Genomic DNA, 22428 nt, shown 5'->3' on the forward strand with positions numbered 1-22428 from the left:
ACACACTGCTCTGCCAGTGCCCCTCCCCCTGCCCTGCAGCCCCCCGCTATCCCAGCCCTGGGCTCCCCACACACTGCTCTGCCAGTGCCCCTCCCCCTGCCCTGCAGCCCCCCGCTATCCCAGCCCTGGGCTCCCCACACACAGCTCTGCCAGTGCCCCTCCCCCTGCAGCCCCCTGCTATCCCAGCCCTGGGCTCCCCATACACAGCTCTGCCAGTGCCCCTCCCCCTGCCCTGCACCCCCCCGCTACCCCAGCCCTGGGCTCCCCATACACAGCTCTGCCAGTGCCCCTCCCCCTGCCCTGCAGCCCCCTGCTATCCCAGCCCTGGGCTCCCCACACAGCTCTGCCAGTACCCCTCCCCCTGCCCTGCAGCCCCCTGCTATCCCAGCCCTGGGCTCCCCACACACAGCTCTGCCAGTGCCCCTCCCCCTGCCCTGCAGCCCCCCACTATCCCAGCCCTGGGTTCCCCACACACAGCTCTGCCAGTGCCCCTCCCCCTGCCCTGCAGCCCCCTGCTATCCCAGCCCTGGGCTCCCCACACACAGCTCTGCCAGTGCCCCTCCCCCTGCCCTGCAGCCCCCTGCTATCCCAGCCCTGGGCTCCCCACACACAGCTCTGCCAGTGCCCCTGCCCTGCAGCCCCCTGCTATCCCAGCCCTGGGCTCCCCACACACCGCTCTGCCAGTGCCCCTCCCCCTGCCCTGCAGCCCCCCGCTATCCCAGCCCTGGGCTCCCCATACAGCTCTTTTGCTGCCTCTCAGTCCCATGCTGCCCACCCCTGCTATTCCAGGCCTCTCCTTTTTCTCTGTCCTTCATTCTCTCTCTCTCTCTTCCCTGGTTCTAACAGTCCCTTTACATTCATCACATTAAAGAAAACATTTCATGGCCTTCTCTTTTATCTCCTTCACTGAACAGTTAATCAGAAAAAATGCTTTCATGTTGCTAAATCAGGGCCAGTGGGCAAAGCCAGGCTGACAAAAGACATTTCCCTCTGTCATTAACCTGGCCTAAATAGTATTAATTACACAGGCTGCCCTTTGATTGTTGAAGTGTGGAAAGTATTGGGGCTGGTGGCAAGGCAGTAAAAACTCCAGACTTGTCCCCCTCTATCTTCCATCCCAAGGTGCCCGTTTTCCTCACCTGTCTGGCCTTTGGGATTCACTCACGTGCCCTCTTCATTCTTTCCTGAACAGAAGTGACTGAGCATGCAGCGGGACCAGTGTTGTTGATTAGCAGCAGGGAGACCTCTCTGGGGGTTCACTGGGACCTTCAGGAAAGGGATGTCTTGGAACAATGGTTGAATGGAGAAGGCAAACCCTCCTGGATGCTGGCACTAAGGGAGCTAGAAGGGCAGCCAAACCCCTGGCTTGAAGAGCCAGACAGTGGTTGCCGTATGAGTGAATGGCTCTCAGCACCCCTACTCTACAGACTGTTCCATGGATGCTTTTGGGGTGAGCTGCTGCTTCTCTCATGGAGCCAGCCCAGCCTGGGCCAACTGAAGAAGGAAGTTCCTCGCCGCATCCCGTGGGTCCCGCAGTGTATGGGAGATGACAAGGAAGGGGGGAATGACCCTTGCAAACCTGGATCCAGCAAAAGAAACGTCCAGAGGATGTAGCTGTTGGCTTCCCCTGGCTGACTGTAGGTTTCCAAGCGTGAATACCTTGTTGTCCCCTTGATACAGGTGTGGAGGGCCGTGAGGGATGGGTTGGAGAGCCACGTGCAGTGAGATCCGGGAGGAGGGCAGGTACCGGTGCAATCTGGCCAATTCACCTCTCCATTATCCAGCCTGAGAGACATCACAGTCCAGCGGTCAGGGCCATGGGCTGCAGAATCAGAAGACCTGGGTTTTAGTCACTGACCTCTCCCTTGTTTCCCATCCCAGCCTCTGTCTGTCTCTTTAGACCAGCAGCCTCTGTCTGTCTCTTTTTCTCATGACCCAGTTGAAGAAAATTGTTGATGCCCTCGCCCCAACAATGTGACTAAAGCGTGGGCTCTGGGGCAGGGTGGAGGATGGGAGCTTTGGGAAGTTCTGGCTTCAGGTGGGGTCAGGGCTGGGGCAAAAGGGACTTCCTGCCTCTCCTGGCACTGCAGACAATGCTGCGCCCCAGAAGCAATTTGATGGGAGTGCGGAGCAAGTGTTCAGGGCAGGGGCACTGTGCAGAGCTCTGTCTGCTCTCTCCATCCTGCCCCACGTACAAGCTGGCCCTGCCGGCTGCTTCTAGAGCACCCGAGTTCCCTGTAAGGTGTGTGCCTGCTCGGCCGCACACCAAAAAATTCTACCCCACCTACCTCCTTCGCAGAGCAGCAGCACTCACCTTCCTGCCAGAAAGTCAGTGGTGTGGTGGGAAGTTCCTGCTCCATGGCAGCCAGATGTGCCACAGCTGGAGCCAGGCTGTGGTCAGGCTTTCCCTACCAGGGCAACCTCACCATGGCCCCAGTTCCTGTTCTGCGGCAGCCACACGGCCTGTCTGGCAGGGCCATGTGGCGGGGAGCTGCTCTGGGGGGCAGTCAGCCGACATGGTGAAGCAGGGCTGCTCCGAGAGCAGCCAGGCCATACTTTCTTTTTAAGAGGGCAAAAATTTTATTGGGCTTTGAGGCTTGCCAGTATTTTTTTAAATTGTGTGAAAATACAGCATGCATTTTATCCATACTGCAGACCTATGAAATTGCTATATCAAGTTTATACAAATAAGAACCAATCGACCATTTGTATGCTTGTGAAAACTGAACTGATAGCACTGAAAAAACATATCACCATGCTGGGAGCTGCAATGCTTATTTCCTTGATACAATGGTCTGAATTTGGGGGGAAGAGGGTGAGAGAGAGAACTGGGAGACGAGATGGATCCTACTGTGCTAACAGTTGTGCAGAGTATGAGACTAGACCTCCAAAGATAATGTGTGATACTTTAAATGCCATCATTAAATATAGATTTACATTCTTGACTTGGGTTCTTTTAGACCTGCCTGCTAGAAAAGAAAGATTAAGTGGCATTTTTCATCAGGATTTTATCTTGATAAAGAGGTCTTTCTGCAGACACATTTGATATGCATTTTGTTTCTATAAAAGCCTCTGCCTGTGTTACCAAACTCTGACAGAATCTCTTCATCTGAATCAGGCAAAAAGAGGCTGTAGGTTCTCACCCTGATTTTCTTCCTACGATCAGTATGAAGGGCTTGATTGACACAGGGGCAGTAGAAAGAAGGTTCAGAGCTTGTCTGACAGTTTGAAGCTTGGTTTTACAAGGAGGAATGGTTATCTGTCTAGTGTGGCACATACCTGGAATATTTCGGGCATTATTTTTTTATGCACTGGATCTTCATTTTCATGACTCTTAATATTCTTTCTGCCATAGCATTTTATTTATATGATATTTGTTGTTAACTTGGGTGTCACGGTGGCACATATCCGAACAAGTGCACATGAACATTCTGGCACACAAGACAAAACTTACTTCGTTCATGGATGGAAAAATCTTAGCAGGAACACTACTTAGCACCCCCACTGGTCACCTGATCACCCTGCAACAAGGAGATCCAGTGCTTAGCATTCCATGACCCAGTACTGGGTCATGACCCTAAGTTTGAAAACCACTGAACTAGACTGCATACCCTCCAAGATAGGGGCTGGGATACTCCGGGTTTGCACAGTGACTGGCTCAGTGAGGCCCAGATAGAAGCAATGCTGTGATCCAACAGCTCTCCTTCACTCACAGAGCAGCCTGGAGCTACCAATCAACCTGGGTGCAGCTGCCTCCCTTGCAAACATGACACTATTCCCCTGTCCAGCTCTGAGGCAACATCTGGTCTGGGGCAGGGGAATTAGGTTCATGTTGCACTGGCGACATTAGCAATTAACTGGTTAGTAATTTTGCAGAAATGTCTTTAACAAAACAACAGAAACCCTCAGCCACATGACTCATCCCCTAAGCTGTGTGTGGCTACAGACATGGACACTGCTCGGCCTCCGAGCGCCACTTACAGCCGGCCCTGCGCCATTCCAAACAGAGCCACAGCTTGGCTGGGGCAACCACAGGAGGAATGTGCACGGCAGTCACTCTCCATTTCTGAGACGCTCCCCTGGGCTCCCAGCCGGAGAGGTGGGGGGGTCTGAGTCAGTGGTGCTGCTGTTCTGGTTTCAGCTGGCTGAGGCTGCTGTCCGCACTGACCCTGAGCCATGGGGATAAGCTCCATGCCCAAGCGGCTGGAGGGAAATGTGGTATGAGGCCTGGCAACAGCGGATACCTTAGAAATCATGGGACAGCAGCTGGAGCTGCTCTTTAATATTCACTTCCCATGCCAGCCTTGAGTGCTCCCGGTGAAGATCATGCTCTGCTTCTCCTTTAGGGACTTACATTGACGTAGAACTCTTTTTTGCTACACAAGCACTCTCAGCTCTGCCTGGCATCCCCTTGCCCCAAACCCTTTCTCTCCTACTGGGACTTTGCCCTTCCAGGTATGTCTACACTACAGAGTTTTTCTCGAAAAAACAGCCATTTTTCTGAAAAATACTTCAATTATGTTCACACTACAATCACGTTCTTTCAAAAGAATCGAAAGAACAGAGGAGTTTTTCCACTATTGGTAATCCTCTTTCTATGAAGAAGAAGGTTTTTCCCAAAAGAGCTCTTTCGGAAAAAGGTGTGTGTGGACAGGGAAGAGGGAATTCTTTTGGAAGAAGAGGAAAAAGCACAGGTGCCCTGGTGGCCACTCTGTCCATAGTAATCACAGTTTAAATGTGAGATAGCGTCCATTCAGTGTGGACATTATCTTTCAAAAAAGCAGCTTGCTTTTTCCATGTGCTTTGGCACTATGATGCTCTTTTTCGGAAGAAGTTTTTTCAGAAAAATCTCTTCCGGAAAAGCTTCTTCTGAAAGAAGTCTGCAGTCTAGATGTAGCCTCTGTCTCCTTCCCACCCCAGGTGGGCTCACTTTCCACTGATCAATCCTGCTTCATTCGACATGACTTTGCGCTGCCACCTTGCTCTCTGAGGCACTATGGTAGTGTCTCCCACATGGCCTCCGTTTGGAGACAGTCTGGGGCAGTTATTCTGATCCATAAGGCACTTATCATACGGGCATGAGTTTATCCCGTAGTTGCCAGGATGGGCCTGCTTTTCTCATCTCAGGATAATGGACTGGCTTCCCAGATGGCATAAATCAGCACAGTGCCAATGAAGTCAATGTAGATTCTCTCGGGACCCATCCTGTCTTCTAAAGATGATGGGCCGAATGAATCCCTGGTGTCATTCCATTCACCTCAGTGAAGATGATACTCCAAGGGTGGATGGCCCAGTATGTCTGTTAACCAAGAGTTTTTAAATCCAATAGTCAAGGGCTGGAAAACCTTGCCAGCTGTCTACACTGGCCGCTTGAATTTCCGCAATAACACTGATGATCTCATGTAAGATTGTCAGTGTTCTTGAGGAAATACTATGCTGCTCCCGTTCAGGCAAAAGCCCTCTTGCGCAAATGCTTTTGCGCAAGAGGGCCAGTGTAGACAACGCAGTATTGTTTTGCGCAAAAAAGCCCCGATTGCGAAAATGATGATCGGGGCTTTCTTGCGCAAAACCGCGTCTAAATTGGCACGGACGCTTTTCTGCAAAACGTGCTTTTGCGGAAAAGCGTCCGTGCCAATCTAGACGCTCTTTTCCGCAAATGCTTTTAACGGAAAAACTTTTCCGTTAAAAGCATTTGCGGAAAATCATGCCAGTCTAGACATAGCCATTGAGTTTAAGGCCAGATAGGAGCCCTGATCATCCCCTTGATAGTCAGAAGGACAGCAAGGTCGCAAGCTGAGTTCGATTCTGCAGCATGCTAGTGCAACAGAGTGCAAATTCTGCAACAGCATTTTCACTTACATCTTAAGACAAAAACATTTATGGAAATCCCATAGGCAAATAAATAATCTGTTCAGGACAGTGGCCCCTATAGTGTGCTTTTTGATATTCAATTCAATGTAGTTAAGTTCCCACATTGGCAGTTTTCAATATGCCACTGATTTTTGTATTGATAGCACAACTGCTTCAAAGGGGTCGTTGGGGAAATGTGGGAGTTTGGGCAGCTGATAGGGTGAGTTGGAGCATGTGAGGTTGGTTTGGGAGTCAGTTAGTGATTGTGGGATAAAACCACATCAGCTGACAGATTCTGCTACAATTACCAGAGTAGAAATAGTTAACAAATCTGACATTTGCATTATCACAAGGCTTCAGAGTTAACATCATATTGAGGTGAATGAGGACAGTACACCCCTCTTGCCACGCTGGTTTCAGGCATTCTGCAGATTCAAAAAGATCTGGCTGCATTTGTTAATATCAGTTTCACACATTTACGGTTTTCTTCATAACCGTGAGGGCTAGGCACTTTTTAACAATGAAAACTTGGATCACAGGATGAGAGGGATGGCCAGACTGGATCGGCCATGGGGCCCATCTAGTCTAGCATCCTGTCTCCCACCGTGTCCAACAACAACTGCTTGTAACACCACAGCAGGCAGTTATGGAGTAATCTGCTCGCCAAGAAAGTCTTTTTCCAACTCTCGTTAGTTAGAAGCTATCTTATGCCTTGAAGCCAGGGGTTTTCTAGCCCTTCCAGAACTCCTGCTATTTTTTGAATTTGCTTGTTTTTAATTCCCCATACTGTAACTTTGTGTAATGAGATACTGGGTTGTGGAGTGTAATTCTGTGGCAAATAATGGTTTGTGTGGCAAATTCCATGGTTGTAAACTCATAGGATAAATATTGCCTCGACAGATCAGATGATTGATCGAGAGTTGTGTGTGGTGACGGGCATACAGTGCTAATATTACAGATAGTTATCAGGTTAACATCAGGGCATAGTTCTCTGTGAAGTTTCTGCATGTTCAGTGAATGATATATTAGAATGGACTTTAGTTTAGCCTTTGCCCTGGGCACTATGCCAGGCATCCTTGAAGTTCTCCATCAGTGTGCATGAGCTCCACATTTGGGATTTTGCTGCCACATGGTGGCATTCATTCTCTCCTCCTGGCCCTGGGATTCCATCATTTGCTGTGAAGAGATTAATGAAGCTGGAAAGAGCCCATCTCGGCGCTGGGTTAGGTTTATTCTTTGAGCTCTTAGTGACCCATTTCTGAGCTTCTAGGAGCTTTTCCAAGAACATCTTCCTGCACAGAAACATCAGTCATGCTGGCAAAAGCTTTGAGTTGTCAAATTCTTTATGGCAACATTTAGGTTTTGTAAATAAAGGGGTTTTACAGACTTTAGCAGCAACAGAAACATTCTGGCAAAATATTCCAGGGTAAGAACCTGTAGGTGCATTTGGTCCCTGCAGTGTTTGTAACCTGAATTCAGTGGCATCTCAGGACAGGCAAGCCAGGAAACTGATGCATCTGTTTCAGTTGTTCAAGGCGAGTAAAATGTAAAGAAACTAGTGCTCAGATTGCCAAGTTCTTCCAGTGGGAATGTGTAGAAATAGTATAGCATTAGGGTAAAACATTACGGCTATTTTTCCTTATTTAGCTAGACCCATCCCTCTGGGCCCCAAGGGATGTGATGTTTTTGCGCCAGGCTGAGGCGACAGACAGACTTGCATGGGTTCAGGCAGGGGTCAATGCAGCCCAAAGAAGTTGAAGGGACACCAGATGTGAACTCAGAGTAAAACCAGCTGCTTCCCTTTGTGCTGTGCATGTGGCCCTCTCAGATGGCAAACTCGTGGAGAAATGCTCCTTTTCCTGGTACGCGTCCCAGGGAAGCCCCACAGGTCCCTGGGCAGTACTCTGTGGGACACTGCAGGTGGCAGCATTGGTGAGCAGACATAGGTAGCTGGGAAAGTGCATGAGCAGCAGAGGTATCTGATGAGAAAAGGGGGGTAGCAGGTCCTTCTGTCAGCCCAGAGGAAAGTTTGAAAAGAGGCAATTGTTTTGCAAAAGTTTGTGGGAGTTTACCACCCTGAAGAGATCTCCCAAACTCAGCGGCAATTGGCATCCGACTTGATTGATGTCACACCTCAACGCTGCTCCACAAACAGCGTGAGGGCTTGTCAATAGGAGCTCTCCGGATGCAGTCACTTCCCAAACCCTTCAAAGGCAGCGTGTTCCCATCCACCCTCTTCCTGCTCCACCGGCCTGGGCAAGTGGTAGACTCTCCAGTTTCTCCACCTTCCTCTTCTCCCCTGGCCTCCCCGGCTGAGGGGAGGCAGTCAGAATGAGGTGGGCATGGAGAGGGGAGAAGGAAGTAGCAAAGGGAGAGGGCTGGCAGGTGTGGTTGCCATGGAAGGAGAAGACTTTATCTAGGCCAGGCCAGGGGTAGAACTAGGAGTCAGGGATGACATGAATAGGAGAAATGCTGGCTAAATATCTGGAAATGTTTTGTGGAATGAGAGCCATGAAATGGTGGGAAGCCAATAGCTTAGGGATTTAAACCTGAATGGTGCAAAGAACAGACTAGCAAGAGCCAGCCTCGCCTGGCCCCCAGGAGGGGGGAGTAGATGGGACCTAATGGGGCTGCTCTGTCTTCAGTGTCTATAGGTCTGTGATTCCCCATTGCGCCTGCTGGGGACGGAGGGCAGCACAGGAAGGGGCCGTGTGAAATACAGGCCAAGGGCAGCAAACAAGAATCTAGTCTTCAAATGAAGTGCTTTGCTAGGCCAATCTATACCCTCATAGGCCCTAGGTAGAGGGAGAAGGAGAGTATCAGAATCATCCATGTCTAGCTATTAAGTGTGTGGACCTTGGAGAAAGAGTTGTGACTGCTACATAGCCCAATGAACCCATGAGCTAGCTCCTTACTCTGCATAAGCGACGAGGAGTCCTGTGGCACCTTATAGACTAACTGAAGTGTAGGAGCATAAGCTTTCGTGGGCAAAGACCCACTTTGTCAGATGCATGTGGCATGCATCTGACGAAGTGGGTCTTTGCCCACGAAAGCTTATGCTCCTACACTTCAGTTAGTCTATAAGGTGCCACAGGACTCCTCGTTGCTTTTACAGATTCAGACTAACACGGCTACACCTCTGATACTTTACTCTGCATGTGTGCCTCAGTTTCCCCATCTCTAGTGACAGTGACCTGCATGAGAGGCCTTTTCCTCTCTATTTCATGTGTCGACTCCTCCATCAAAGAAGTCAAAAGGCAAGTCTCTGCAGCTCCCTAGGCTTGTGGAGCCTGAGTCTAGATGGGTAGCTTAGTGCTACAGTAACACAAGGAAAGCGTATTAGAAATAATGAATAGCGGTGGGAGGCACTGGAGAGATGCTGAATAGTATTATACCCTCAGCCACAGAGAAGCTGTCACTGAACACATCGAGGAAGGTCTCATCCCTGTGCTCTGAGGAGACAACTCTGAAAAGTCTCTTCCAATAAGAGAGAGAAAAATTCTAATAGCCTCAAGCAGCATGGAGCACTGCCAGCTGGTCGAGGACTGGCTTGGTGACCATTAAAGAGGATACCTTCTTCACTTCCTCCCTAATTGCCCTTCCTGGTTTCTGCACCTGGCAGAAGCTCTCCAAAGATGGCTGCGTTGGAGCGACTGTGCTCACAGAAGAGCCTCCTCCATCTCACCCCATCCCCTTGCTGGGCGTGAGTTATCTTCTAGCTCCCTTGGGTGGCTTGGCATGATAGGTCCGGCTAGTGAGCAGCACAGTGCGTCTGTCCTTACCATCAAGGGGCATGCATGTGCCAGGGCAGTGGTTGTCAACCAGGGTCACACGTACCCTGGGAAGTACATGGAGGTCTTTGAGGGTACTCAACTGCTCTAGGTATTTCCCTAGTTTTACAGCAGGCTATCGAAAAATCACAAGCAAAAACAGTACAAACTAACATTTCCTACAAAGAATGATTTGTTTATACTGCTCTAGTTATGACGTACCGAAATGTAAATACAATAGCTAGTCCAGTCCATTTATTTTAGAATGATGTGGTACAAATGGGAAAGCAAGCCCCTCTTCGGTACCAGTGTGCTGGGGCACTTCGGTGGTTTTCTGTCTGATTCTGTAAGCAAGTCCTTTGGAAGGGAGACGAAATGCAAGACAAACCAGCTTCCTGGAAGGAGGCCATAGTCTGGCACGCCTGAGAACCACTGTGCCAGGGCCGTGGGACACCGGGCAGATGAGCACAGCTGCTAGAGGGAGCTCAGGGAGTGTCTCTCTCTCAATGCTGGATGTGAGAGTATACCTATGAAACCCACTCAGAAAATGCCATGGTTCAGATCTGTGCCCCCCTCCCCACACACAAACACACTTTCACTTAGCAATATACTAATAAACTAGAGGGTCAGGGGATCTCAGCTTTTCTATTTAGATCCCAAAGCACTTCACAAATGGAGGGACGGGTATCAGTCTCATCCTCATTTTACAGATCGGGATGCTGACTCATGGCAGGTCAGTAGCAGAACCAGAACTGGAAGCTAGTTCTCTTGGCTCCCAGCCCAGGGCCCGGCACACTGACCCACACTGCCTCCCAGAACTGACTGCCCCCTAGTAGAGAGAACTTTGTGGCTCTATAGGACGTGCCAGTTTTCTATGGCCTGGCTACTGTTCCCTGCAGGAGGCCAGCCCGCGCTGTCCCTGCACAAACAGTGCCCTTGTGCCCCCATGGGTGTGAAGCCACAGAGCTAAATGACGTCTTGTGCCCCACCTGGCTCGCTCCCCAGCTCTGCGCCTGCCCATCCAAACGCTTGCCTTGTTGAGCTGCAAAATTAGCAAGCATCTTTCTCCCTCCCTGGAGACCAAGAGAGTCACATGAGCGATAGGTTGGGATGCTGGCACAGTCACTGGACGGCAAACACTGCCTCCAACACAAATAAGAATCCCAGGGAGGGAAATGGGACATCTTTCCCACCACGGTTATTTTTAAACTGTTTATCAAAGGTTTGCTGCTCTTGGCACGGGGGGCAGCGGACTATTTTGGGATTGATGTTGCAGCTCTCTGCAGAGACGCGCTAGCACTGGCCTGTCTCCTTTTCTCCCTTGCATGATCCATTTTCCCCAAGTCTCTGATGCAGACTTTCCACAGTACTATTTCTGAATATTTGCCCACACGCAGAGACGCATGCTTTGGGAACAAACCCAGGCACCGTCTCATCACTAATCCCAACAGCAAACTCTTTGGTTGCCCTTTCCCATCACCATGGACAGCCCAGCTATTTCTGTGCCTACAGAATTTCTCCCCCACTTTCTCCTGCTGGGGCCTTCAGTGCTGGAGATGCCCATCCTGACCGGGGCGGGGGAGGGGGGGGAGTATCTTGTGGTTAAAGCATAGGACTGGGAAGATCTATCCTCCACTGGGACATTGAGCAATTCCCATAGTGGCTGTGACTCTCCAGTCCCTCTCTGTGAAAACTTAGGAACTGCCTATATCCCTACCACACAAGGGCATTGTGACAAGGAATTCAGGTATGTTTCTGAGGAGCCTGGCAGGTAGAGGGTTGATGGAAAGGGAGTTCAGAAATGGCAAACTTTCTGAGAGCAGGAAGGGGGCAGTGGAGAAGAGACCTCCATCCTTACAGGAACCAATGAGCAACAAAGCTCTAGAACAGGGCTTCTCACGTTTCATTGCAGCGCCACTCCCTTCTGACCCAAAAATTACTCTGACTCCAAGAGGGGAGATCGAAGCCTGAGCCTACCCAAACTCAACTGTGCCAGGAGGTGGGGTGGGGAGCTGAAACCCAGAGGCTTCCGCCCCACCTGGGAACTATAACCTGACCACCACCCAGGATGAATCCATAGGGCTTTGGTTTTGGGCCCAGGCAGTAAGGCTTTGGCTTCACCCCTGGGCTAGAGAGAGTCTAACGCCAGCCCTGTAGTGTCCCCACTAAAATGGGGTCCCAACCCACAATTTGAGAATCGCTGCATTAGAAGCAAGAGCCACCTTTCCACACAGCTATTGAGCAGCTCAAGGCACTTCATCCAGGAGAACATGGAACATTCCTCTTCAGGAATGAAGACCATGTTGGGTACTTGGGGGATGAAGTCTGAGCTGAAGGAAAAGATGGAAAGATTTGCTTGGCCCTGGAGACACTGAGACTCAAAGGAAGTCAGATCCAATAAAAGACAAAAGCAACAAAGGTGGGAAACAGTGGCAGGAAACAGAGGCAGATGGAGGGATGTGGAGTCGATGAGTACAAGGGAAATGTATAGGCGGCCATTTAGTTGCAATACCAGTAACAGGAAACCAGTCATTGGCAAGACAGCGAATCAAATTCAGAAGGGAGGTCAATGGGCCAGCCATTAACCTAAAAAAGCCAGAGACACAGAAAGGGCAAGCAGTCCTCCGTAATGACTCCATTGCCAGGTGCCTGGTTGACGAAGCCCATGACACATAAGAAAAATAAGATTATACACGCTGCCTTGATGGGTCCAGCACAAAGGGAATCCCCATTATGTGGCAAGGTGACTTGAGGAACGCTGGGGGTCTCCTGGTTTTGAGCAAGTGGGAACAAATGATACCTCTGCAGCAAGATTCACTGTTTCTAGGCATGACCTCAAGGACCCTGAGAAGAGAAATGAAGGATTAGCTGCTACAGAAGAATCTCTTTTAAGGTCCTACATGAGAGACCATAGGAGAAGGTTGGTACTGGAGAACAACTGGTGGATTCACTGAAGGGTGCAGAGAACTTTGAGTTCAGACAGCACAAATATGCCTCTTATTCTTAGAGGAGATTGCATGAACTTCGTCTCCATTCAAGCAAAACAAAAAACAAAAAAAAAGAGCCAGCCTCCTAGCTTCAAAACTGGCAGGACCCATGAGGTGGCTGTAATGGGGTGTATCAACCCCTTGAGACTCAAGAGGGGGCAGAAGACCTTGTTGCAGGAACTGAATTGCATAAAAACACAGCAATGGCCTGGTAGCAGAAGAGAGGAAGCAATCCCAAGGAATTAGGCTTGCCCCCAAGTCCAGCTCCTAAGTTTTTTTTTTTTTTTAAGAACCTAGGATTACGAGTCCTGAAGCCTACAGTGGGACTGGGCTTCCCTCTCTTCCAGCCCATTTGGAGGAGCTTTGTAGGAGAGGAGAGCATAAAGACTGTCTTTTCCCTCAACAGAGGAGACACTGAAGTTGAAGGAAGCCAAGGGCTGAGTTCCTCCAGAAAGGGCTGGGATTCATGGATTCAGCTGGAGCAGACTGACAGAGGAAGAGCTCTGGATGTAGCAGAAGAACCGGAACTAAGTATAAACTGTTGAATGATGATTATGTGCTTTATGCTGGAGACTAGTGGCTACGTCTACACTGGCAGCTTCTTGCGCAAGAACTCTTTTGTGGAAGAATTCTTGTGCAAAAACTCTTCCAAAAGAGAGCGTCTACACTGCCATGTGCTTTTGCGCAAGAGCATCCATGCCAGTGTAGATGCTCTCTTGAGCAAGAAAACTCCGATGGCCATTTTAACCACAGTGCTTTCTTGCGCAAGAAATTCATGTTGCCTGTCTACACTGGCCTCTTCCGCAAGGACAGTTACACAAGAGGGCTTATTCCTGAGCAGGAGCATCATAGTTCTTGCTCAAGAAGCCCTGATTTCATACATTAGAACATCAGTTTACTGGCACAAGAACACACGGCCAGTGTAGACAGGCAGCAAGTTTTTGTGCAAGAGCAACCGCTTTGGCGCAAGATCACGCCAGTGTAGAGACAGCCACTGAGTTTAATTTGGATATTTGATGATAAAGAGCTAAGACAACTAGCTGAACTGGGTAGGGGCTAGGGGGGCTGTGAGGAGTGCTTACAAGGCCCACACAAGGGAGCTAACAGGTGCCTGCTAAACTACCCTGGCCACAGAGGGGTGCTCAGCTAGCTGTCACCCCAGGACAATGGACTTCAAGCTAGGCAAGAGGCTGGAATGCACTTCCTGCCAGCAAAACATAACAGAGGACAGAGCTTTCAGAAGCAAAAGAATTATTCTCTAGGCACATGCAAAGATAATGGAGACAAGCAAGATGCACTCCTAACTATGGGATGTAAGCGTAATTTGGTGTAGTGACTCTTCTAGCCATGATTTCAATACCAATGGGTGCAGTCTACCAGAGAGAGAGAGAGCACGCCAGAGAGAGGATCAGGCCTGCCAGAAAGCTATAGTTAAATGATGAAGAACATGATAGGAAAGCTCCTGGGGGAAGGATCCAAAGCATAAGGCCAGGGGAGAAACAGGAGAGGTGTTTGCATTTGGGGTACAAACAGCCATGATCCAGCCCCCACCATTTTGGGAGCCAAGGGGGGGGGAAATGTTTTCAGTGCACACATGCCCACACTTATTCCCCATGTACATCTCTTTTAAGTCCTGGCATTGGCCTTATGGTAGCTCTTGGCACTTTTACTCCTAGTGCACAAAAAGGGTTGTGGGGAAAGGGCTACAATCCACCCCAGTTCCCTAAAAGACTAAGATGCAGCAGACAAACATTCTGCCGGGGAAGAATGCCAGGAACAAGCCACTGCCCGTGCAAGCTTCCGGGGAGCTCGAACCAGTGCACTGGAGGTAGAAAGAGAGGAGACAGGACTAGGGACTCCGTGCTAGGCATAGCCCACGTGTCTGAAGTGACACAAACACACCTCCTCTTGGAAGGAGGGGCAAATGCAGACAGACAGAGGTAGGTGTGATGCAGACAGCACCACTCACAGCACATCACTGGGGTCCAGGTAGCCAGGCTCCAGAACTGCAAAAGGGGCAGTGCTATTTATTAAAAGACATGGTGCCTCAAGCATCACCAAACCCTACAGCCTCTGGCCGGTCTGTAAGGAAAAAGCTCCCTGGTTGGAAGGCTTACAAATCGGAGCCCTGGCAAACCATGGGGGACATGTGCTCCAGAGCCCTCTGGGAGAATACCCTGGCTGCCTCCTCTTCCGCTTTATAAGAGGAATGCTTCTGCTGATCTTGATCAGTGTGATGCATCCTGGAGAGAGAGGCGCTCTCTTGGGGAAGTGGAACCCAAATCATTGAGCATTCAATAGGTTAAAGCCAACACCTTAAATTCCACCTGGAAGCTTCTAGGGAGTGTCACGGGGCAGACTCACGGCCACAACACCTCCTTCCGGTAGCACTGGGAATTAGTTCACATGCCCACAAGGCGCCTCCCTCTGGCTGGTGTCTCCCTGTGTCTTCTCTCCACCCACTTCCTCCAGACCAGCATCGCTCCCAGACCACGCCGTTCCCACCCCACTGTCTCTCATCCCCCTTCCAGGGGGGGGGGGGGATATTATCAGTCTCTGCACTCCAGGGTCCTCCCCTCCCAGAGAACACCCAGCTCCCCTCTAGCCTCCTTGCTTCAACAACCTACTGCCAGTCTTCATCTAGCCCCTGCCTTGGGGCAAACTGCCATCTGAAATGGCCACTCAGCATTGGCAAAGGGGCATGGACCCACTACTGCCTTTGCCTGTCCTGGCTGCCTCCCTGCAGCCCTAGTACCCTCAGGCCCTGCAGCCTGGGAGTGAAGCCAGGCCAGATCTCCCCAGCTCTTCCTTCTTTCCCCAGCACTGCCCTACCTCCAGGAAGCCTCCCACTTCCTAGGCAGCCAGGTCCCTCCTGTTTTTCAACCAGGGTAAGAGCAAGTCTCCCCTCTACCTCCAGGAGCCCTTCTTGATATAGGCCCCAGCTGGGCCCTAATTAGCCACAACTGCCTCAGCTGGGGCTTCGCTCTCAGCCTTCACTTAGGGCTGGAGTTTTGCCCTTAAAAGGCCAGTGCAGAGCAGATGCCTTGTCCCAGGGAGATAGTCTGGCTCCCACGCACAGGAGAAAGTGCTTCCAACATGCAGATCTACTCAATGAGCTGGCTGCAACCAGCTCCAGCTTCTGCAGGGTCCCAAGGCATTACAATGAGGAAGCTGGGGGAATGGAATGGGGTATTTTGCGTGTCTTGGGATAATTTTTATGGGAGCCATCCTTGGAGTTGTGCAATAGGGTATTCTACAGTGGAGGAGGGCAGGCTGCAGTGGGCTTGGGATCCAGGCTGGCATTGAAAGCCACAGCTGCCTTTCCCAAGGGAGGAGTTTTCAATCAGTCAGTTATTGCTGCTTCCGCACTAGGACCTTGCACGTGGTGGGAATGTAGATCCCATCTTCTTCCCTTTCTATACACTAAAACAAAGATCCAGACCGCAAGGAAGTGGCCCTGTGGAGGCAATTCCAGAGTGGCGATGGCCAAGACAGACAGGTGATTCTTTCTCCCTCGCATCCTCCCTCCCTCTCGCCTTGTGCTGCTCGTGAAATTGGGAAAAGACCCAAACTGCACGCGGATTGGCAGCCAGACAAGAGTGGGAGAAACGGCTGCAAACGCTGGGCCGCGGACGGCTGCCAGGCCCTTCTGGGCTGTAGGGCATATACGTGCAGCTAGCAGCGTGAGAGCCAGCATGTGCCAGTGCTGAGTGACACGCACGGCTCTGCTGGCAGGCAGAGCAAACGTCAGCTGAGGGCTCTGAATACAGTCCAGATCAACTGGTAAGGAATAAAACAGAGGATGGTAACTGTGTAGCCCCGGCCCTCCCTTCACGGGGGCTGCACCTGGCTCCCACGGCTTGGTGCTTAGAAAACACAAGAGCAGCATGTGCCTTCCAGCACGTTAGCCCTCTCAGACAGCTCATGGCCCAGCGCCTCTGGGTTCACACCACAGGCCCTGTGGTGGCTCAGTGTGGGATCCACGTGCCCATTCTTTTCCAAGCAGTCTGGTCACATTTTAATCTGGGGTTGGCCGAAGTTCTGTTGAGCTGTTGCTCCAGCCACCAGCTAACCTACGTCTCTGTGGCTTAAGGAAAAGAAATCATGACCTTTCAATCAAGGACACACGCCTCCCACATTGACCTTACGGAGCCTCTCCTGAACAAACCATGCTGTTGCCACTTGTGTTCAATTCATCTCAGCCATTCACAGGCTCTGAGAACCTTGCAGTGTGAATGAAGCTTTGAGACACCCCTCAAATCTAGGTACCCTATAATCTAGGCCAGGCTGCCTTTCTGCAAGGGCCCTGGCTCTCACATTTTTCATTGCTAATTAAGGATGGGCAAAAGAGACAGGCTATGTCTACACTGGCAGCTTCTTGCGCAAGAACAGCCGTTCTTGTGCAAAAACTTGTCTGCTGTCTACACTGAACACATGTTCTTGCACAAGTAAATTTATAGTATAGTGTTGTAAAACAGGGCTTCTTGTGCAAGAAGCCGCCAGTGTAGACGTAGCCTTAAAGTAAAAAAAAAACAAAATTCAGTCCTCCTCCAAAAAAACCTTTACCCCCCATTTTAAACCCAACCTCCAAATCTGCCCCTCCCTCCCCCACCGCCCCGGGCCCCAATTTCACACTCAATCTCCCACCTTCACCTCAAACTCCAGGCCAAAGATTTCTGGGCTTTTAGAAGAAAGACCATGGAGCTCTGTTAAGAATGTATCATACCGTATTATATATCTATGGGCTGTACTTCCTGAGTCGGCTGAAATCAGACCCTGCCCCCAGAATTTCATGGGAGATGCTTTTCTCTTGAGGCTTCCAGGTCCAGCCCGATCTCTGTGAGTGAGGAGGTTTGGAGAAGCACCTTGCAGCTTCTCTGACAAGCTGAACAGGAGCTAGGAGACACTGCTCAGTAGCAGAACGGCAAAGGGCACTCAGGTGATACAGATTGCACAGGAACGTTCCAGCAGTTTCACACACTGGGCCATGGGCACGTAGTCACTTGGCTGACCAAACCCAAGGCGCTGAAATGCTGGAGGGTGAGATTCAAGGAGCCTGCACACACCCAAGGGGCATACGCAGAATTAAAGGGGCCAGAAAGCCTGTTGAGGGTTCTGTTCCTGGGGCTGATGGTCACCCTGCAGGAATAAGAGCAGGTTAGTTCCTTGGCTCGGTGCTACAGCTGTATGTGGCAGATCATGGGGCACTGTGTAAGATGCCACCAGAAGAGAGAGGCAGTGACAGCAGGTTTGGTACTGACAGAATTTATGCTTGTAAAAATCTCATTTGTTTCTCAGTTACTCATGGTAGCAGAGCTTCTACTCCCAGGCCTCCAGCCAACAGGCAGCAAAATCGTTACCAGCTATCAAATACCTGAAACTTCCCACCCACCAGCTATTGCATTTGGACAAGACTTTCCATCTGCACGCTCTTGCAGGACCTCCTAGGACTTTTTCTAGCTTTAGCTGTTGCCATCCAAAGGTTCCAACACTCTCAAAAAAGTTCACACGACAAATTGTATACTGTACTGTGATTTCCTCAAGCCGTGCTGAAATGCAGTCAGCTCTGGAGTGGGAGCTGTTTAACAGCACAGAGCAGCATCACAGGGCCAAAAGTGAAGAATCCCTTGCACAGGAGAAACTGAAGTGGCTAGAATTTTGCCAGGGTGCCTGCATTAACCCAGCATATATTGCACAAAGTGCTACAGGATCTTTAACGCCACTCAAAGTCAGGTTTTGCATCTTAGCTGATATAAGGTCTCTCCAGCTAGCAGGAGTTCCCTAACACCATGGTGAAGAGCGCCCTCTAATGTATCACCCTCATTTCTTCCTGCAGCATCTGCATCTGGAATGGGAGCCTCTCCTCCAAGCTCTGACCAGGCCCAACCCACTTTAGGTTTAAATCCTGCCTGAGAGTGCATGGAACTTGAGTTTGATCTCATCTGAGTCCTTCTTTGGGCCCATCTGATACTGGCTTGATGGCCAGTGGGTATGGGGTCACAGGTTCTGCAGCCCTGGGTTGAGTGGCAGAGCAGCAGCCTGAATGCATGAATTCCTGGCAGAGTTTCACAGAGTCCAGACTGACCTTCTGCTTTATCGGAAGGTACAACCTGAGGATTAGCAGAATTGCCCATCCCTTTCAATAAGAAGAGAGAACAGGGCCATGCACATTCCTCTGGGCTCACTCCATCACGTCCCAAGGGCAGCAGCCCAACCCAGGGCAGGGTCTAAGAGGCTTTTGCCATCTCATCTATGAGTCATAGGACAAAGCTGTCAGCCCACATGTGCAGATGGGGCCATTCAGAGAGACATGGGTCCATAGGGTTGCCAGTTTGGTTGGATGTATCCCTAGTGGTTCCATCACATGACATAATCTTTTAATTAAAGATTAATCTTCAATTCCAGTTGACTGTGGGACAACGCTGGAGGGTTGGCAACACTACAGTTCCATTGTGGGTGTCTTGGGAGAGGGGCTGGGGCCAGACAAGGGATGCTGGCTGCAGGTTATGGCAATGCTTGCTGACAAATCTGGGGTCATGCTATCATGCCCACAGCCACCTAGAAAGCAGCCTGGATTCTCACTAGCCTTGTGCCCTCTAACTAGGCAAGGAGGAGAGTCAAATCCAGCCAGGGCTTGCCTTTTGTATGCACCTGAAAATGAGGGAAAGGGGCTGTCAGCCGTACCTGGTGCTAGTCAGGGAGGTACTGTGCAATAGCCCCTAATGCAATACCCCGCACTTCTGACTGCAGCCCAGCCCTGGGCTCCCCACTGTTAGAGTGTTTTGTTTATGTATAATTTAATTGTTCTACCTTGTTCAAATCTAATGTTATAATAGTCTTTAAGATAGTAATTGGGGCAACCAAGATGGAGTCTGTGACCCTTGACCTAGGTATCCATGTTGGATCCCCTCAGGCACTGAGCTCTCAGAGACCAAACTAAATTAGATTTTCCCGCCAAGCGGTCACAAGAGCTCTATTCTTCTCAGACGTTTCTCCCCCTTGTGGTTTATAAGGACTGTATTGCCTCAGCCTCAGGGCTGTCCACCACAGTGGCAGCAGTGCACGGGTCCACCCATCGTACCACCAGACAACAAGGGACAGCCCCAACAGCACCTGCAAGAGAGATTACCATCCTCACCAGCACACTACCTTCCTGTACTGTCACCAGCCTGCAACTCCTCATCACCCACCTATCTGGAATAAAACGACATGGGACTCCCCAGTGCTCCTCCCCAAGAGCCCTGAATTAGCCTGAGGGAAGGAGGTCACGGGCACCTCCACCATCACCATTGCCAAGTCCTCAGGAGAGAAAGGGCACTGTACTTAAGGGGCTTTTTCCATTTTAATCACAGAGTCAGAGAGCTTGATTGAGTGGGTCTGGGCTTCAAGCCCCCTGTTGGTTGCTATCACTATCACTAGTTTTGTTTTATGTTTGTCATATCGGCCCTGGGTTATCTTTCCCATTTTTCCCTCTTTAGTAATCAATCCCAAAATAGCATCTTACCTTGTTTGCACCTAAACATCACCTCCTCTTTCTTATTGCACCAACACTTGAAGGAACAAAGGGCAAGGGCACTGAACAGTACTTTTAACTGTGTGTACTGCCTATGCCCTTGGGCAACCCCACACACAGCTCTGCCAGTGCCCCTCCCCCTGCCCTGCAGCCCCGTTACCCCAGCCCTGGGCTCCCCACACACAGCTCTGCCAGTGCCCCTCCCCCTGCCCTGCAGCCCCTGAAATTGTGTAGAGTCAACTAATTGTGCGATGGATTTATTGTATACACTCATAGTGAAACCAAAACACTCTTAATCATTGGTGATGATACCAAATTAGAACCCATCTCTCTAGAAGCAGTTGAATAATTTGTAAAAAAAAAAATCTTGCACTCTAGAATGGCAGCAGGCTCCCCTCATGGCTTCATCACCAAAGGGGAAGAATGACATGGAGCCCTGTCATGTTGCTAAGCAACTTTTCCTATAAACTTCCTTCTGAAGTATTAAACTGAAAGAAGAAAACCTTCCAGTCAGCTGAATGGTGACTTGGGATGGCAAGAGGAGGGAGGTTGTGGTCCTAAGTCATTGGGCCTAATCTGACCCCAAGTTGGTGGCAACCAAAAGTTGTTCCCACCTGATGGCCCTTGAATAACCTGCTCCTAGTGGGCAGGTACCCATATCACCATTCGCACTAGCTGACATCTTTGCAGGGTGTCTGCGGAGAAGCCAACAGCTGACTAGGTTACAGAACTTCCCTTGGGCCTCTAGGGGTGGTCCCCTATTGGTAATGAGTCAGATCCTTGGGTGGTAAATTGACTGCTCCATTGACTGTGGAGCTGTGCCCATTTACAGCAGTCGAGACTATCAGATTGACAGAGTGCAGCAGGGGACAGTGTGTGAGGGAAGCCAGCCCTTCCCTGCCACTTTGTGGATAAATTCTTCAGGGCTATGAGTCCAGCACCTTTCACCAGTGCCAAGGGCACATGGGGCCTCATTAAATAATGTCAGATCGTCGGAACCTCTGTAAATGTGCTAGGTGCTGGTACCATCAGGCACTGCCCATGGCAATTTGCTTATTATGGGTATGCCAGGTCACATCTGCTCACTTGACACTGTCCTGTATTGCTAGCCAGCCAGCAAGGCTAACATAGCTAGAGAAAAGCAACCTATTCCATTTTGCTAAGCTCGTAGTTTTTATGAGGCAGCCAGAATATGGCTAGATTTCCAGAGGCGAGGCTAAGTGAGCAGGGAGCGATGTGTGAGCGCACTCAGTAAGTATAGAAGTACAGACATCATCAAGAAGATGAAGAACCCAGAGATAGAATCTTGGAAATGCAGAGCTGAAAGACTCTTAAGAAGTCACCATGTGCAGCCTCTTGCTCTGAGGTAAGGCCAATCTCGACAGGCATGTGTCTAACCTATTCTTAAAACTCTCCAATGATGGGGATTCCACAGCTTCCCTTGGAAGCCTCTTCCAGAGCTAAGTGACCCGAACAGTTAGAAAGTTTTTCCTAATATTTAATCCAAATCTTCCTTGCTGTTGATTAAGCTCATTACTTCCTGTTCTACCTTCACTTTCCTTTTTATAATACCTGTAAAATATTTGAAGACTGCTCTCAGTCTTCTTTTCTCAAGATTAAACATGTCCAGTTTCTTTAACTTTTCTGGATAGGTCAGATTTTCCACACTTTTTATCATTTTTGTTGCTTTTCCTGGACTCTCTCCAGTTTATCCACATCCTGCCTCAAGCGTGGCACCCAGAACGGGGCACAGTACTCCAGCCAAAGCACTACCAGAGCCAAATAAAGTAAGACAATTACCTCCTTTATCTTAGGCTATGTCTAGACTACATTCTATTTTTGAAAGAGGATATTCCTGCGGAATTTGCATATCTTCTTCCGATCTCACTTTTGAAAGTGGATCTTTCAAAAGTGAAAGTAGTCTGGATGCGTTTTTTTCGGGGGAAAAAACCCCTGTTTTGAAAAAAATGCTCTTCCTTAAAAAATGAGGTTTACACGATTTTTCTAAAAAAGGTTTTTTTCCCGAAAAAAAATGTGTCCAGACTACTTTCACTTTCGAAAACTCTGCTTTCGAAAGTGAGATCAGAAGAAGATATGCAAATTCCTGCTGAATTTGCATATCCTCTTTCAAAAAAAGAACGTAGTTTAGACGTACCCTTACATACAACACTCCTATAAACACACCACAGAATGTTATTAGTCTTTGTTTGCAACTACATCTCACTGTTGACTCATTCACTATAACCCTCAGATCTTTTTCAGCACTGCCAGCACCTCACCAATTATTCACCATTTTGTAGTTGTGCAT

The 22428-nt window shown here is 49.8% G+C and overlaps 1 long non-coding RNA gene across 1 annotated transcript in view; it reads right to left on the bottom strand.

The window, feature by feature from the left end:
• Positions 1-22428, bottom strand: part of LOC142827997 (uncharacterized) — a 222580-nt gene that overhangs the window by 171231 nt on the left and 28921 nt on the right. Inside the window, exon 2 of the long non-coding RNA XR_012902861.1 lies at positions 1140-1822. This is a non-coding gene — a long non-coding RNA (uncharacterized LOC142827997). The remainder of the gene's footprint in view (positions 1-1139; positions 1823-22428) is intronic.

The sequence above is a fragment of the Pelodiscus sinensis genome, chromosome 3 (genome assembly GCF_049634645.1).
Source record: "Pelodiscus sinensis isolate JC-2024 chromosome 3, ASM4963464v1, whole genome shotgun sequence".
NCBI classification, from domain to species: Eukaryota; Metazoa; Chordata; order Testudines; family Trionychidae; genus Pelodiscus; species Pelodiscus sinensis.